Raw genomic sequence first — 19,944 nt, 5'->3', positions numbered from 1 at the left:
GTGGGCTCAGGAATACATGAACACTCATCTTCAAACAGTCTTGTTTACTGATGAGTGCCGTGAATCATGGGGAGAGAGCTGGTTGGCATCTTCAGAGTCCCTGACGGTGTGAAAATGACCTCGGCAAAGTATGTATAATTTCTTACTCACCACTTTCTTCCGTTGTACAAAAAGAAGGACAGTGCCTTCCGTAGTAAAATCATCTTCATGCATGACAATGCACCATCTCATGCTGCAAAGAATACCTCTGTGTCACTGGCTGCTTTGGGCATAAAAGGAGAGAAACTCATGGTGTGGCCCCCATCTTCCCCTGACCTCAACCCTATTGAGAACCTTTGGAGCATCCTCAAGAAAAACATCTATGAGGTTGGGAGGCAGTTCACATCAAAACAGCAGCTATGGGAGGCTAGTCTGGCATATTGCAAAGATATTCAAGCAGAAACTCTCCAAGAACTCACAAGTTCAATGGATGCAAGAATTGTGAAGGTGATATCAAAGAAGGGGTCCTATGTTAACATGTAACTTGGCCTGTTAAGATGTTTTTGATTGAAATAGCTTTTGATTTCCCTAAATATGCATCCTAATGCTGCAAATTCAACACATGACCATTTTTAGTTGTTTACAACCTAGCTATAAAATGTTTTGAAACTCTGTTGTGCATAATGATTTGGAACAGTGCATTTGGAGTTTTTTATTCTTGAAAAAAATACTTTAATTATTGGGAGGTTTGCTCAATAAAATTCTAAATATACTCTAACGGTTGATGACTTGAAAATTATACTGACTGTGATTTGCATCGACTATTTAGGAAAATCTGGGAAAATCTAATTTGCCTTATAATTTGGAATGCAGTGTATACCATGTTATCGCCCTACCCTCTCTTGCATTCTCTCTTTGATTTTAACCTTTTTTTTTGGAGTGCATCCTGTTGTTGTGATCGTTTCTTTGCAGTATTCTATTGAAAACTTTATAAATAAATACAAGTGGTGTAGCTGTACCAATATTGGAGAGTGGGCCCAGACCCTTAGGGAACAAGCATCACAATCACTATGCTTCAGGTGACTTTTGAGTATTTGATTATTGCAAATTTGTTTGTGAATTTGAAAAGCTCAAAAGCAATATAACTCCTGCATTATAATGCAGTGTAGTGATCCTACCTGGCAGAGCGGCTGTGAGTTAGAATGGTGCTTATGTTGAGAACAATGTAGAAGTTCATGGTTATATAGTTAATGTATGGTTGGTGTATTGAGGTGACAGTGTAAATACTGTACATTAAACTAGGCACATAGGGGAGCAAATGGTTTATAGCAAATAATAACACAGTTAGATTTGAACATTAGACCAAAGTTTCATCAAAAATTGCAAAAACATGGAACACGAGGGAGGAGGGAGCAATGGCAGCTCAAAGCATTCGTATATGAGCGTGTCAACAGACTATTATTAAAATGTCATGTCCATATGATTGCACGTTAGTCAGCTGGTAGCCAAGCAACTGATGAATGAGACGGTGAGAGTGTGGCAAGAATAAAGCAGCCTTTGCCAATCAACTAATGCAGGTATGTACAACTGCAGTGCCCTTTTAAAGCACTATACTTGAATGCTTGAATATTCATACTATCAATGTTAATTGTGTGTCGGCCCTTAACGGAATTCAAGTCTTATTTTATGTGATTAACTGAAATCGATACCACAAAGTGTAATATTATTCCATGCGGATTTAAAAGTAGAACCGGAGAGGAGAGTGGTGACAGAAAACAAGCGCTTCTTCCTAAATGGTCCTTTCAGAGAAACAGAATTACAGTGCAGTGTGTTAGCTCGGTGTGCGCACGTTGGTGGATGAGAATCGCCCATTAAGAGTGGCTACATGACTGACTGGGAGCACCTCTAGGCTTTCAGTTCTTGACACACTGTGAATAGGTAAAAGCTTTTGATGCTGCACTTAACTTCCATTCACACACACACAATACAGCACTGATAGAGTTTCCGGACCATGAAACGTCACCATGGCCTTGGAGCTCTTTATGGAACACATAAAACATCATATTGGCCAACATCCTATAAAAGACACCCACTATCTCTGTCTCTGTTTTACTGTCTCTCGCTCTCTCTGTGTGTCTCTCTCCCCCCCCCCCCCCCGCATTGACACACACTCACATGAGAGGTCATTGTGCACAAATGCAGTTTAAAAAACCCATTTCTCACTTTTAACACGGGTGCATCCCAACACACCCACTGCAGCTTTCTTAATATGTTATATTTTTATCTAAGTTGCAACGTGTTCTACAGCGTGACGTGGGGCTCAAGTTGACCCTAAACTCTGATGATTTTGACCTTGCAGGAGGTATTTGATGATGCAGCATTTACAAGCCGCTGTATGAATTTGTTATGCACATTTCTTCGCATGGTTTCCAAGGGCACTGTTCTATTTCAGGACGCTGCATTAGTTTTCCTTGAAAGAGGAATAGTTTAATGGGCATTCATGAAGAAAAACAGGCAGTTTGAGACAGGCAGTGGTGGAATGTTACTAAGTCCAGTTTACTGTATTTACTAAGGTACTGTTCTTAAAAGGTGGAGTCAGCGATTCTGGAGAACGCTTAACTTTTTGTCAAAAGCAGTGAATATCTCCTAACGATCTGCTACCTGTCTGTACTGTGCGCTGATAAAACATCTGGTGTTAATACACAGCCTATCAACTGGTATGTCAACAAAGGGTATGTCAACAAAAGGGCCCAACGTAGCTAGCAACATGCCCGTTCACATCCTTGCTTTTTTTATTAAAAAGAAATGCTTCAGGTTTGGAATATCGTTCAATGCCAATAAAAATGTTTTCAGAAATGGCTTACGTTTTTTTTTGTAATTATGGATCATATTATAGGGGAGAACGGGGTAATGTGAGACACTTTTTACATTTGCTTCCCTGTAAGGGAGCTAACATTATTTATCAGTCAAATTTACACATTCCCCATTAATTCAGGATGTTTACTAGAAAAGGGCATTAGCAGAATGTATTCATGACAAAGGGCAGTGAAAATATGATTGTTTTAAAAAAAAGTTGTCTTGTGTCTCAGTTTACCCCAGCTAGGGTAAACTGAGACAGACCAGAGAAACCAAAGGGGTAAACTGCTCCACTTGCTTTTTCCACTCTGAAACTACCATAACAACAAATGTTGTAACAGTTAGAATCCTTACAGCTAGCTTGAAAACCAATATTCCAAAACTAATGTCGGACGAGTGACAGAATCATGGGGTTTGGTCAATTAAGAAAAAAAAATTCTAAACACCTGAAAGTAACTCTGATCAAATACACCATATAATTCATATTAAATAATTAACATTCAAATGACAGATAGAACTAGTTAGATTAAAACACAGTCTGGGGGTCAGAACACAAGACCCTTAGAACCAGTTAGGGGAGAACGGGGTAATATGTCACACGGGTTGGTTGTCACAATTGCTATATCTCGGAACCAGAAGGCGCCGTCTGTGAAATTTTGGTATGTAAATATCCAGAAATGGGATCAGAGGTCACCTACATAGTCTTCCTTGGAATTAGACTGCTGAATTTGAGGTGAGAGGATTGTTTACAATGGGTTTATAACAAAACACTTGTTACCCATAAAAAGTGTGAAGGGTAAACTATAGTTTAGATTGTGGTTAGCAAGCTAATTAGTTGTCAGATGGTTGTTGGCCTTGATGCTAGCAAGAAATTCAAGTTGGGGTTGGTCGTCACATTTTTTGGGGGGTTGGTTATCACATGTTATCCAAAGGCTGCAGCCAGAAAAGGAACCCAATAACGAAATAAATTGTCAAGTTGTAGACACCCCAGAGAAGGAAAGAATAGAGCAGGAAAAGGCAGCTAGCATGCAAAAGAAAAAAGGGCAACAAAATCAAAATAACCCAGTGCATCCCAAACTAGACCAGCTGCCAAGGCTACAGTAAGTTATGTAGGCCTATTTGTCAACTTGACAATGCAATTAAACTTTCTTGCCTTCTTTTTAAGATTATTCCCATCAAGATAACATTGTGACAAACAACCCCATAGTGTGTGACAACCGACCCCTTGATGGGGTTGGTTGTCACAATGTGTAAGGGTGTCTTTGATGATTCATTTCTTCTTTATTACAATAAGATAGAAAAAGAAATATATCACATTGCTTCACAATGACACTATATCAAAGCTATTGTTGAGAAGGGCTCAGTGCTCTGGTTTTTATCAGATGCACATAGTATCTTCAGCCCGTGTCCTTAGGCATGAGTTTGAATACTAATCCACTTAAACTCAATGTATACTAATTGCAATGCAGAGATGAACCTTCTTGTCATACATCATACATCTCACATACAATACATCATATGGGGGGGGGGGGGGGGGGGGCATTAACGCTTTTTCCGAGGATGCAGTTGACTTTCAATTTTACAGAGATGGCTGCTCTTCCAGTAATACGATCACCTGGAGGTTACTGCCTTTTCATTGGAGTACTTAACCACACACTTACCACCCATACATTTAAATCATTCTCTGTGAGACACATTTGTAGTACAAAATAATTTCCCGGACAAATGAATGATATATATAAATATATATATATATATATATGACTACCAGTTGTGCAGGGAGATTCATTTTGAAAGGTGTAGTGTTCTGTAAATGCAGATAAACAGTGTATATGGCATTTAAGTAGAAGTAGATGCAATCGTCAGGCACTTATTTCTGGATTAAAAATAAAGATAGAGGCTCATTTAGGTTTCATTGTCTCGAGGTCAAACTAAAAATCCAACCAGTCACAGCGGCGCATAGTGAGCAAAGTGCAAAGTTTATTGTCAGCATTGTAACTGTGTGCGGTTTACACTTTAATAGGCTGTAATTCAAACTGTTGCTGAAACATTCCGTTTTTTTTTTCTCTCACAGTGAGAGAGTATCTTACTGGGCAATGAGTAACTATAGGATTACTGGCCATTACCTCATGTCCAATCACGTCTCTCGCCTCTCCTCTCTCAGTTTTTTTTTTACGATAGGAATATTTCCATATGAAGACGCAGAGAAAATCGACTAAGCTGAGCTGGCGATGATGACTATAAAAAAATACAAGAATATGAACAAACGAACAAGTAGTTAATGAAGAACAAGGGATGGGAGAGAAGAGGGGAGGGGAGAAAAGAAAAGATTCTAAAGAAAGATACATTTAGATAGATTCCTTTTATCTGCGGCTATAAAGAGGGGATTTGCGATGGAGGAATTAAAGGGAGGGGAGGCCTTGATATGCAAATGAAGCTGCTGCTAATCAAAGCAATAAGATTAGCCTTCCAAATTGAGATGAAGAAAGGCTCCATTATCTGGGCCGAGTGTCATGTTTAATAACGCGGAACGGCATGGTAATTCACTAGTGGTGCAACTGTAGCCTGCTACGTGGGTGTGTACCAGTGTGTGCATGTGTGTGTGTGTGTGGAGAGAGTGAGTGTGAGTGTATTTCTATGTGACTGTGTGTGTGTGTGTGTGTGTGTGTGTGTGTGTGTGTGTGTGTGTGTGTGTGTGTGTGTGTGTGTGTGTGTGTGTGTGTGTGTGTGTGTGTGTGTGTGTGTGTGTGTGTGTGAGTGAGCGTGGAAGAAGGTGAGAAAGAGAAAGAAATGTTATAGAGAGAATTAAACATGTGAAAGACAAACTGTGACCACATGTGTGTCTTTGTGTTTGTGCGTGTGTGTGTGTGTGTGTGTGTGTGTGTGTGTGTGTGTGTGTGTGTGTGTGTGCGTGCATTCAAGCGCATTGCTTTGATGCCAAACTTTTGTGCTAATGTTGTATAGCGAGATAAACACATAGGTAATGGTATGCGGCAAACGCTTTAGATTGTATGCTCAACACTGCCTCTTCTGGTTTGATTACATTCCTCCAATGGAATATACATTAGAGGGATAGAAGTGGACAGGTGTGACCTGGGAAGGGACAGTATAGCACAGATGCTCAAGAAGACAGGAGACGAGAGAGAGAGAGAGAGAGAGATAAGCAGTCATTCCAACACGTGATTGACTTTACTGACTAGAACATACTGTATATGTTAAGCTCTCTTAACTGAAAAATGGCCCAGAGGAGGAATTTAAGCTTTTGGGCTTGTGTTAAGCAAATGTAATAAAACAGGCTTTGCTAGCACTACAGTGGTCAAACCAGAACAGCATAGTAGCCTACTACTATTAGTGAAATGTATTAATATCTTCCCCAATTACATTTGATTTATATTTGTAATATTTATATCTTCTATGCATATTTTATAAATGTTCCACTGCTTGAGCATCAGAAAGAAAAGCACCCAGAATGGCTCCTTTCAGAGTTCTATATCATTATCGGCACACCCTCCAGCAGCATTGTGAAGTTGTAAGTGATTAAGGTGAATATTATTTAAACCACCTCATACACTGTTGGGTGTAACTCATATGGTGTTTTTTTTTGTTGTCTGCTAAGTAACAAGTCCTATACCTGTCAAATGTGGTCGAGCAAAAACTACAATTTCAAAGTACTTAGTGTATGGGCCAAAATGCACATTTGGTCTATTTGTTTATTGTTTATTTTGAAAAGTCACGCACACTGTTTTGGTTTATGTCACTTCCTTTTGATTGACACATGGGGTGTGGTTTAATCTATATACCTGGGCACTCGTGGCGGGCGGGAGTTAAGGAGACAAAGGGGGTTAGTGGCGCTCCTGATGACATTTTCTGTTTACCGTCAAGCAGTCGTCAAACTATCGTCAAGAAACCGTCAATTACAACAGTTTATCTTTTCTTTATATTGTTTTCAATACCCTCGTCATGTTTTCATTCATCAGTTGTCATTCTGCCTTCATTTATTAAATTCTCAAACTATACTCATCACCGGACTTGGAAATTGATTGACGCGTAACTGCCTGGAGCCCACTTAAGCCTCTTAGCGGCCTTTACTGGAAGGCTGTCGCTATACTTAGCCTTGGTTCCAAATACTAAATTACAGAGTTATAGTTGAGAACTATAGTTAATTGGTTGCTTTCTACCACTACAACCCCCCTTTACTTTAGATGTGTGTGCACTCCCTTGAATGTGTGTGATGAACCGATGATAGGGACTGGCAAATTGGTATAAGAGACAATGTTGGCTGCTTCTGCTCACCGCTACGCTACATTGTACACGTTTTTTGAGTGAAATTGGAATCTACGGCTTTACACCGAATGAGCTTATGTAAGGAAGAGGAATATAGGAGGAACTTTCAGCATTGGCAGGAGCGAGAAAGAGTTCTTCACAAAGGTAGAACCAGGTGTTAAAACGGTGGACAAATGCATCATCATTTGCATACAAAAATAACACCGCTACCGCAGCAAATTGGTTTATGAAAAATATGATATCAAAACCCACTGGTGTGCAAAGACAGGCTTCCAATTGTTTATGGTAATTACATGGGCCTATCATAACTAATTTGACCATGACTGTTGATTGGTTGGAAAAGAGAGAGAGAGAGAGAGACAGAGAGAGAGAGAGAGTGAGAGAGAGAGACAGACAGAGAGAGAGTGAGAGAGAGAGAGAGAGAGAGAGAGCTGCTTGCCTCAGTTACTCGGGTACTGAGCCAACACAACCATTAAACACGAGACAGATATAGGCCACGGTAGCCACGGCAAACAGTAAGCAATTCTGCTGTTGTTATCTTCACTCTTTCTCAATCCATCCTGACAGCCCTGCTGTCCTTTGGGTAAAGGCAGTCACTGGTGATTATGAAGACCCCACCACCCCCCATCCCCCCTATTCCCCACACCTCGTACAGGGAGCCAAATTATGCCCGCATTAATATTTCATATTACACAGGAGTCAAAGGGAAAACCACATGTGTACTCAGCCCTTTGTCTTCATGTCAAATGAAATGTGCTGGGCGATCAGCAGAGGGTGAGTTGAGAGGGGGAGAGAGAGACAGGCAGCCAGGCCTGGAGGGAAAAGAGAGAGAAGGATGGAGGGAAGGAGACAAGGGAGGAAGAGGAGGAGAAGAAGAAGACATGGAGCCAATGGGGAAAGGGTGGAGAGTTGAGAGGGGAGGGGAAGAGGAAGGGAGTGGAAACACCCAACCTAAGGGGACTGAAAAAGAAAAACTTTTGAAACCAGCTTTCAGAGTGTGATCTTTTTGAATAATGCAGCTCTGGTGTCGCCGTGTAAACTAGCAAAGGGAAAGATGACAACACGGCTCCTCTTCGCACATGTGTATTACATTTGCTGTCAAATAGTCACAAGTAAGTTAAAAGACAACATAAACGGATAAGTGGATCACCGAGCTGTGTTTGCGTTGTTATCTCTGAGTTTTTTAAAGCTCACCCAACAAAATGTAGATTTCTTTCAGCATTATTGTGATCAGCGCAAATGGATTGTTTACATGCGCCAAATTGCACCGGAATGGCTATCTGCTATAAAGTGTCACCGCAAAATACTGACCTGGCATGCATACTACAGCGATTTAGGTCCTTTTTGCAGATCTGTGTGTAAGCAGAGCATATTCAAAACACTAAGTCGTCTAAATGCGACAGTTTTTTTAAAAAGCGAGACCGTTGTTGTGTCAACATAGCCTCAGTTAACATACTCAAAGTGTTGCTAGAATAAGAGACTAACACACAAATAACACACATAAACATTCAACACAAACACACACGTGCACACACACATAAACATGAATAAATAAACATGTACATTAGGCCTTGAGAAAAATGTACACTTGTTTTGTATTATATTTAAATAATTTAAATATCTTTGTCTCATACCCATTGGAATATTACCATTGATATATATTTTCATTAATGTTGTTGCTTTGGCTTTAATGATTATTGCTATTGTTGTAGAATTTGTATATTCTGCATAATGCTTTGGCAATATTGTGTTTGTTACATTCATGCTAATAATGCCAATTGAATTGAATTGAATTGAAAGTGAGGAGATGTGATAGCTGAGGAAAGCATAGCGGCGCCATCAGCAGAGTAGACAAACGGTAAGTGGAACAAAGAAAAAAGAAAAGGGAAAGAGGGGAGGAGAAGAAAGGAGGGAACATACCTTAGTGCTTTAAATAATGTAAAGAGGTGAAGGCGCACGCTGGGCTGAGCACAGGACAAAGAGCTTCTTTTGGTACATCTGAGAGCGAGCCAGTCAACAGAAGTTACAATATTCTTAAGCTGACCTAAAATTTAAAGAGACAATGAAGTCAAACTGCAAAATACAAACATGGATTTAAGGTGCCAGATGTAGAAGCATGTTGAAAGAAATTGACAGGAATTTCCAGGAGTTTCCTCTCCTATTATCGTTCGTGTATCATAATAATGCCTGGAAGTAAGGAAGACAAAATATTAAAATCTTCACAATACAAACAGGGGTTCTGCATGCTGTCAAATAGATCTGAACTCCCCACCACAGAAACAATTATAAAGAAATCCACAAAATGATATCTCCACAAAACCAATAACATCTAATGGTAAACACACCAACCAGACGATAAGAGAAGGTGGCACTGTGGCTTTCTATATCTCCGGTGCATAAGCTGTGTGCTGAGTGTCTATTCCAATAGCTCCATTTCTTTTTCTAAACATGTCTTTTTCTAGTCACGGAAAATATTGTTCATATGAGAATTTCTGTAATGAGATTTCAGTTTTTTCTCTGCTTTCAATATTTGTTCTAAGCCAGGCTAAACAAATGTATTGTCACTGTATGAATAGCAACCAAACTAAACCCTACAAGTCAGACTGAAGACTGAGAACAAGAAGGTCACCCTCGCCACGCCTGCTTGCATGGCTTAAAAGTGACAGCTGTCATAAACTGTGGGCTAAATTGACACAATCGGGTTGCTGCGAATATGAATCGAATCAGCTAATACCCCGAGGGACTGAGTTCCTCTGAAGCAAATCTCTTGTCGGTCTCACAACAAACAATAAAAAGCCATAAATCATCTGCTTGTCAAGATAAATGGCACATGCCGCATATTACTTTTGATAACGCAGATACAGGTGGCAATAGATTTCATCCTATTGTCTGCGAAATGGAGGGGGGGGACATTGTGGGCAACAGATGGGGCTTCTTCTCCTGCTGGAAACAAAGAGAAACAATAGACACGCTGATACGCACTGTCACAAGTGATGATAAAGTGACTGGTAGGTGTGATTAAAGGTGGAGTCAGCAATTCTGGAGAACACTTGATGTCAAAATCACTTTCAGTCAAAATCAGTGAATGACTTCCCCACGATGAGCTACCTGTTCTTACCGTGTGCGCACTGAAAACAAAATCTGGTGTTTAAACACAGCCTAGGCTCTGTAAACTTGTATGAAAACAAAGGGATCCCACCGTAGCTGGCAACATGCCCGTTTATTGAGCCTAGTCTCTGTATTAATTAATACTGGATTTATTTTTGAAGCGTACACACAGCATGGTCAGGTAGTGGTTCTAGAGGAGATATCCATTGTTCTCCAGAATCGCTGACTTCACCTTTAATACATGGAGGTTCAAAATGTAGAGAAAGGAGGAAAAATACCTTCTCCTCTAAAGGAGTCTGTGTTGGCGACTATTTTGAGCACCATGTTTAATTACCCGCAGAGACACACACACACACACACACACACACACACACACACACACACACACACTTGACAGGGAGCTGCTAGTTGGTTAGTTGGCTGATTAACAGTAGCTTGTCTGTGGCTGAGTGCTCTCCCATCACGTTGAGATTGCTGCAGCCCCTTGTTAACCCTCATTGTACGAAACAAGCCCAGTGGCTAACCTTCAAGCACACTTAGCGGCCTCTTATCGCCAAACCACTCTCACTATCAACAATTATACATGTGTGTGTGTGTGTGTGTGTGTGTGTGTGTGTGTGTGTGTGTGTGTGTGTGTGTGTGTGTGTATGTGTCTCACTAGCTGGGAAGTTAGCAACAGCAGCAGCAGCAGCAGCAGCCTTGGAGAGCGCTTCAATATCCTTTCCCTCCTAACCTGATTATTAATTACAGTCTGCCTCTAGCTGACCGCAGCCCAAACACTCTCACACCGTTGCCAAGGAGACAGACACAAAGTCATTCACAAACAAGATTGAGGAAAAAAAACGCAGATTTAAGCACTTTTCACATCCAAGGTTGCCCTTTTCCTTTATTTGGTCTGCTCTCAATTGGTCCACTAGAAAGCACACAAAGTTCTTTTCATAAACATGTATACCCGTCATAAGTGCCAGTCAAAGTCCAATATGTAAGTGAGATGTGTTAAAGGTGAAGTAAGCGGTTTATTTATGTTAATATAAGTGTTAAATCGCTCTTTATTCATACTGTGATCACTTTCATAATGTGCGCGTTTCATAAAGCCGATTTCTCATTCAGCTGCTCTGCATGTAATCGGCTAATAAACTTTTCGGGGGATCCCAAAATTAATATCCAATCACAAGAGAGAACGCTACAAACCGACACCCGTCTCACTCCATGGTCTCACTGCCTGTGCACGCCATGAGCACAGATGGGTGAATGTTTATGCGCCTACAATGGCGGAGCAGGTAAAAATCCTTCCCAATGTCTGTTTTCATGGTTTTTAATCATGTTTTATCACACTTATGGATCTGAAATGATGCTAGATAACTCGCTGCTTGAAGACCGCAGTGCATTAATGTGGTGACGTAGGGACGAGCGAGGGGACTGCTAACTGCAGTAACTGACAGGAAGTCAGCTAAAAGAACCATTCCGCTTACAGCATCCTTTAATGCTTGGGTGACACTTGTAACTAGCTCTGTGTCATCTCCGAAGCACCATAACTCACCAAACACTGAGTATGAAAAGCTATCGTCTGGCGTAAGAGACGGTAGGTTGATCAAAGCAGCTTGCCCAGAAAAGTCAGTCATCATGCCTGAGTTGCTGTGCGGCACTCAGCGGTAATCAACCTGGAGCTGTGCCTCGAGCGGAGCTGAGGGACAGCACTCTTTAAATGGACTTCTGGCAATCAGCTTTGTGTGTGTGTGTGTGTGTGTGTGTGTGTGTATCACACTTGTCTTGAGATAGGGGGCTGATTAAGTACTTGCCAGCCCAGCAGCAAAATATGGCCTATAATGCTACACAAGAGTGTTCTGTGTTTTTTTTAGTACTGCCCATATGGTGCTGTAAAAAAACTCAGTGAATCACACACTCACACACACACACACACACACACACACACACACACACACACACACACACACACACACACACACACACACACACACACACACACACACACACAAAGTCAGCAAAGTTTGGAGTTAAAAAAGTAAACACTAATTAAAATTTCTCTGTGAAGTCCTCTTGTTATATCGTCAGCTTTCCATTGAGCCTTTCTCACCTTAAGCTTAAGTTAAGTTATCTTTATTAGTCAATTTACACGAGGCACATTTAAATGAGTCTTTTCACATATCCCCTCTCAAGTTACCACACTTCAGACGGGGTCAGAGCGCAGGGTGAGCCATTGTACAGTGCCCGTGGAGCAGTTTGGGGTTAAGTGTATTGCTCTTAGTGTTAAGGACCTTACCTTGTGTTAAGGACACAATGGTAGAGATGGTGGGCAGTGCACCGTACATGTAAGACCAGCAGTCTTAGTAGATCCATGATTGCAAAGTTTTTTCCGAAGCCAAATTTGTACACTATTTTCTTTTCAGCACTGGAAAGTGATCGTGGTGACAAATCCTTTAACGTTTGGTCATCGTTAATGTTATTGCTTACACCTGGGCAGGGAGCTGTGAATCAATTAGTGTTGATTGCACTATTGTCTTGGCATTTAAAGCCACTACGAGTAAGTCGGCACGTTGGCGACACCTTTGAACAAAAGCGGTTGTATTATTACGACGCCAGCTGTCGTGAAGCTGTTTTCTAGCTCGTGCAGGCAGCGTGCAGGGCGTGCAGATTCAAATAATCAGGAAGCAATATGGTGCGTGTCCGTGTGTTGAAAGCAAAGTGTGAGGGCACCGGACTCTTTTCGGCTCCGTGAGTCTATGGGTGACACAGCATCAACTAATGCCAGTAAGTGCTAAACACACCTGATTGCAATGAGTTGATGTATTGTCACCTCTCACGGAGCTGAACGAGTCCGTGTCCCCACACAAAGCGAATGAACGAGAGATGGCAGTTAGTTAGTATCACGATGAGGTAATGTGTTTATGTTGTAAATAATGACTATTTCAGATGAATAATGGTCATCTGATGATGCTGGTGAGGCAAAGTAAACTTTGTTTTAGTAGGCTACCGCTCATTCATTTAGGAGTAAACACTGCAGTCCATGCTGCAGTCTAGGTTCGCTGCGTGAAATTGTGTATACGTTGCTTGGCAACGCCCTCCCGCCCGACTATCACTCTCCCTTTTCGTTTTTCTTCATTGCATTTTCTTTTTTTTCTTTTATGGTTCAGCCCCGTTATCAGTCATTATGACGACAAACAACTGTCTCAAACAAGGCTCCCGCTCCCCTTCCCTCACCTGGAGGGATAGGCTTCTCAAATCGCGTAACTGCGCCACACTGAAATCTGTGACCAATACGGATATGTGACCATAGAGCATGCACACGTGAACCGAAAATCGGACTGGGTGTACGACCAGATCAAATGCAGTAATAAAAACTATATAAAAACGTCTTTCTTTGCACTGATGGTCTCGTTTGCTGTTAAAGGTAATTTATGATTATGAGAGGAAACATGAGGCTGTTTAAAAGATATTTAAAAGTTACTCGTTGCCGCTTTAAGTGTTGTCACATAGCGCTTTCATTTTACCAAGTGATCACCTTGCAATCTTAAAGTTTTTTGTTGTTGACGCAAAAAAAACACATACAAAGGGGTGTTTTTTTTTAAACTTAGCAGAGTTTGTGCTGATTTGGGTATTTAAATGGCTCGTCTGAGTGTAGCTCCGGAACTTTTGATTTAAGTGTCTTCAAAGTGCTTTTTCATGTGGCGTTCTGTTGTTTGTAACGCCCCCCCCCCACACACCCCTGTTGAGCTTGGAACAGAGAACAATCAAAACCAATATGGTGCTGGAGATAAAACGATAAGAATAGACAGGCAACATAATGAGAATAACTGATGGGGGGGGGGGGGGGGGGGTGAAGCGGATATGGTCAATTCATCCACTATACTGTACTCTACGGTTTGTTTGATTCCTGTCCACAAGGGGGAGCAGATGGGATGGCTCAACTCAGGATATTATCCCTCTACTCTCATGACAGATGGAGTGTGTGTGTGTGTGTGTGTGTGTGTGTGTGTGTGTGTGTGTGTGTGTGTGTGTGTGTGTGTGTGTGTGTGTGTGTGTGTGTGTGTGTGTGTGTGTGTGTGTGTGTGTGTGTGTGTGTGTGTGTGTGTGTGTGTGTGTGTGTGTGTGTGTGTGTGTGTGTGTTTGGGAGGGAAGGAATAGAAGGCTAGGGAGCTAATGGATGCCAACAGTTGATTGGCCGTGACTGCCAGCCAATGGGGACGAGAGAAGAATAAAGCGACTCCAAGTGGTGATTAGAGGGTCTCATCTATTAGCAGCTGGGGGGGTGGGGGGGGGGAGTGGCCAAACAAGGGTTAATGTGCGTTGAGTGTGTGTCTGAGCCTTTGTGCTAGATGTTACAACAGACGGAAGGAATGATTAAAGGTGCAGTCAGCAATTCTGGAACATGCTGCAAAATCAGTGAATATCCGTTTGGTCTGAAAAAAATAATAATCCATTGTTGATATTTAGCCTAGGCTCTGTAAACGGGCATCCAAACAAAGGGCATGTTTTTTTTTTAACAATATATTTATTGGCTTTTCTTATTTTCAACAAAAACATTACAAAGACGCACCACAAATATACAAACAATACTTACAAACAAAAACAAATAAACAAATACAAAGTACAGCTCAAGTCAACGGAGATTAGGTTGAGGCCACAGGAAACAGTTCACATTTCAGGCCGATCAAAAGTCCCCGTTCACAAGATCAGGTTTAGGAGACTCCTTGTGCAATTATCAAAGAATAGTCCGGTCCAAGATAGTTCAAATAGGGCTGCCAGATTTTGTAGAACTGGTCCACTTTGTGATGTATAATATTTGTGAGATATTCTAAAGGAATCAACTCCAATAAAATCTTCCACCAGCCATTAACAGAGGGGCTCTTATCATTAATCCACTGTAATAATATATTTTTTCTTGCAGCAAAAGTTAGAATGTTGTATAACCTTTTGCCAGATTTAGAAGGTATACTTCTACTTGGTAGACCTAATAGCAAACACATTGGATCCATTTCTAATTCCATACCAAATATTTTTTCAATTTCACTTAAAATGTCAGACCAATATTTCCGTAATTTATGACATGACCATAGACAATGAGTTAAGGTACCTATTTCTATTTTGCATTTAAGACACAGAGGAGAATGTGCTGGGTTGAAAGAATGCCTGCGATTAGGAGATATATGAATCCTATGTATTATTTTTAACTGGATTGCTTTTGCCCGAGTACAGATGGAAATCTTTTTAGCATAACTCCAAATATCTACCCATGTCTCGTCATCAATATTAACTGATAATTCCTTCTCCCACACACCCTTGATCCTCTGTGTGTCAGTAGTAGAGGTACCAGCTATTACACCATAAAGCAGACTAACAGACACCTTTCCTGGAGGTTGAAACAGCACTTTCTCAACAGCAGAAATCTCAGGGTGTTCAATAAGGGTTGTACTCTTAGTAATGTAATGCCTTATTTGTAAGAAACGGAAAAAATCTTGTTTTGGAAGTTGGTATTTCTTTATCAATTGTTCAAATGACATTAAACCGTTATCTGAAAACAAGTCTCCAAGTTTGGTTATGCCTTTGTCATGCCATTGCCGGAAGAATGAGTCCATCATTCCCGGTGAAAAATCAAGATTATTATTTATTGGAGTAAACATGGAAGTCAATTTGAGCCTCCCTTCTAGACGACGGGCTGATCGCCAAGCCTTCAGAGCATTAATTGTTATTGGATTGGTACAGTTATCTCTTATGTTCTTAAAATTCTTAAAGAATAACAAATCTTGTAATTTACATTTTGACAAAGATGATTCAATGTCTAGCCAAATAGAAGATGTTGAATTCTTTAACCACTCAGATATAAACCTCAAATGAGCACTAAGCTGATATATTTTAATGTTTGGCAAATCAAGGCCGCCCATGGAACTTGGCAGCTGCAAAACTGCCATTTTTAATCTAGGTCTGCGTTTACTCCAAATAAATGAACTGAGCCAGCTATTCAAATCTTTTAAGGCCCTATTCGAAAACAGTATAGGAATCATTTGAACGGGATAAAGTAATCTGGGTAACACATTCATTTTAATCAGAGCTATTCTTCCTAACCAAGAAACAGGGAGTGAATTCCAACGTTCTAGATCTTGTCTTATTTTCCCAAATAATGGGACAAAGTTGGATTTGTACATCTGACTAAATGATGGGGTGATAAAAATACCTAAATAGACAAAACCAGAGGGCGACCATTTGAAAGGAAAGGGTGGTATAGTATTAGGTATCGTTTTAAGATTCCCTAAGGGCATAGCCTCTGATTTGTTTAAATTAATCTTATATCCAGAAAAACTTACTAAATACGTTAATCATCTTAAGGAGGGCCGGGACTGAGGTCTCAGGGTGACATAAAAACACAAGGACGTCATCAGCATACAGAGTTATTTTATGACATCTTTCCCCAACCTGTAAGCCATATATAGAGGGATCCATTCTAATGGCCGCAGCCAATGGCTCTATGGCCAGGGCAAACAGGAGAGGAGACAAGGGACAACCCTGTCTTGTACCTCTATGTGTAGGAAAGCATTTTGATCTTAACCCATTAGTTAAAACTGCAGTTTGAGGGTCACTGTATAGAATTCTAACCCATTTTATAAAATTACTACCAAGTCCAAATTTTTCTAATGTGTAAAATAAGAATGACCATTCAACTCGGTCAAACGCTTTCTCCGCGTCCAGAGAAAGCACAAGACCGGTCATGGATTTTTGTTCAAAGGCTTGGATAACATTGAAAAGACGTCTAATATTATCAGTTGAATTCCTGCCTTTTATAAAACCAGTTTGGTCTTCTTTAATTAGGGTGGGCAAAATATCCTCTAGACGAGTGGCTAGTATTTTAGAAAGCAACTTTCGATCTACATTCAAGAGGGCTATGGGTCTATAGGAGGAACAGGACTCAGGACACTTCCCCTTTTTCAATAAAAGTGATATGTTAGCCTCCTTAAGAGTTTGTGGTAATTCTGTAGTTGAAAACGAATCATTAAACATTTGAAGTAGTGGTCCTATAAGCAGGTCTTTAAACTCCTTATAATATTCGGAACCGAACCCGTCGGGCCCTGGTGATTTCCCACTCTGGAGGTTTTTAATAGCATTCAATACTTCATCTCTAGTGATTGGACCATCTAGTAAACATTTTTGTTCTTCTGATATTGTTGGGAGATCGATCTGTGTAAAAAAGCCTTCCATTAGTTGAGATGCATCATTCGTCTGTTCTGAGGCGTATAAATTTGTATAGTATTCCTTAAAACAGTCATTTATCAATTTATTTTCATACACTCTAATGCCATCGTCCTTCATAATTGCTGCTATAGACTGGGATTCTACTCTTTTTTTAGCTAGGTATGCAAGACACTTCCCTGGTTTGTCACCGTGCTCATAAAACCTCTGTTTGGTATATCTAATGTTTTTTTCTGCCTCTTTAGTAAGGTGACAATTTATAGCTGATCTGAGAGCAGATATTTCTTTCCACAAAATAGGAGTTGGTGAACTAATATAAGCTTTTTCTTTAACTGATAATTTAGCCTCTAGAGATTTTTGCTTCTCTAAGTTTTGGCGCCTCTTAGTGGCAGAAAATGATATGATCAAACCTCTTGCATATGCTTTGCAGGTCTCCCATAAAAGTGAGGGATTATCTGTTGATTGTGAATTAATAGAAAGAAAAGCTTTAAATTCAGTGGAAAAGTAGGATGTAAAAGTATTATCTTTAAGAATAACAGTGTTAAGTCGCCATTGTCGAGACTGATATGACGAAACTGGAAGTTTTATATCCATAACCACACTTGCATGATCAGATATAACAATATTACCTATGTAACAAGTTAAAACTAACTGCAATTGAGCTCTTGGCAGAAAAAAATAGTCAATTCTGGTCTGACAACCATGAGGTGCAGAAAAGAAAGTATATTCTTTGTTAGCAGGGTGGAGACTTCTCCAAACATCATCAAATCCAAGATCGTTACAAATTGCAGTGAGAGCTTTTGCTTGGGGAGAAGGAGCCTTAGCACTATGAGGAAACCTATCTATGAGTGGATTTAACATACAATTAAAATCACCACCCACAATTACTGTATCGGCTCTCATTTCTGCAAGGTCCACAAACACTTTAGTGATAAAGTCTAATGGGTGAGCAGGTGGATAATAAACATTCATTATTAAAATCTCTTGTCCTTGTAAACTACCTTTAACTATAACATAACGACCATTTTTATCTTTAAGGCATTTCACCATTTTAAAGGGCAAAGTACGTCTAATAAGTATAGCAACACCCCTGCTTCTGGTTGTAAAAGACGAAAAATATACTTGTCCAAACATACCCTGTTGTAATTTTAAATGCTCTGTGTCATCAAGGTGGGTTTCTTGCACCAGTGCAATATCTATATTTTCCCTTTTTAAGAAGGTAAGTACTTTTCTACGTTTTATGGGATTATGAATCCCTCGTATATTCCAGGTGCAAACCCGTAGTTTATTTGCCATTACTTCAAATTCCTATTGTAATACCTTGGCACACTCCCTTTAAAGAACTGAAAAATAAAAAAGACTGAGCTGCATAGAAACGGTGAAACAAGTACAAACACACAACACATACAGAACAAACCCCATAAAGAAAGGGGGAAATCCCTACTAAACATGCAGGGAATAACAATCCTTCTTTTGCTCTCAGCCAAAAGCCGACAGCTCCACCTTGCGCAATCTCGCGCCTAACCATAGAATAAACGCAAGTCCCACTCCTCACACAGTGATGTAACTTTAGTCCACATTGTGCGTTATAAAGAAATAAAATAAAATAAATATCGATAACATGGCCACATGAGTAGCCTACTTACATACTGTTATATCAGTCCAATAATCAGAGCGTAGGACGGGGAAAGAGAGCACTTTTCCGTCAGAATGTTGAAGAGCCTGTCATCTTAACCGAGTGAGTCAACAAACGCCGCAGCAGCCTCCGGTGTGTCAAACCTCTTCTCCGTCCCGTTGACCGTCCACTTCAGCGTGGCGGGGTAGATCAATGCGTAAACGATTCCCATCTTCTTCAATCGCTCTTTCACGGAATCAAATGCCTTGCGCTTCCTGACCACTGCTGCCGAGTAGTCGTTGAAAAAAGAGATGCGTGGTCCAGTGCGCGCGGGCTGGTCCGGGTCCACTCCGAGACGGCGGGCTGCATTCATGACTTGTTGCTTGTCGCTGAAGTTGTGGAACTTTAGAATTATGGGTCTTGGTCGTTGGTTGGAGCCAGGCTTGGGCGCCAAGGAGCGGTGCGCGCGGTCCAGTTTAACCCGTCCTCCTTTGGATGTCAGTTTAAGATAATCAGGTATCCACTTTTCCATGTAACGCACAGTATCAGCTCCCTCCGTACCTTCAGCCAGTCCCACAACCCGAATATTACATCTGCGCCCACGATTATCCAAGTCATCAATGTGCTCCAACATGCCGCTCACTTGTTTTTCCAGACTTGTGACTTTGGCCTGCAACGACTCCGTTGTAGTCTCTATGCCAACAATTCTGTCTTCCGCCTCGCCGACTCGTGTTCCCAGAGCCTGAATTTGGGTTGTTTGGTCTCTTATAGCCGCAAGCACCGTGTTTATTTTAGCGTCGATGACTTTGGTGATGTTTTCAGATAGTTTATCCATTGCTTGGAAAATATCTGTGTCAGTGCTGCTGCAGCTAGCATCTTCACACTCGGCCATTTCCACGGCG

The sequence above is a fragment of the Ammodytes marinus genome (assembly GCF_949987685.1).
Source record: "Ammodytes marinus genome assembly, chromosome: 9".
Taxonomy (NCBI): domain Eukaryota; kingdom Metazoa; phylum Chordata; class Actinopteri; order Uranoscopiformes; family Ammodytidae; genus Ammodytes; species Ammodytes marinus.
Note: the sequence above shows the minus strand (reverse complement) of the source record.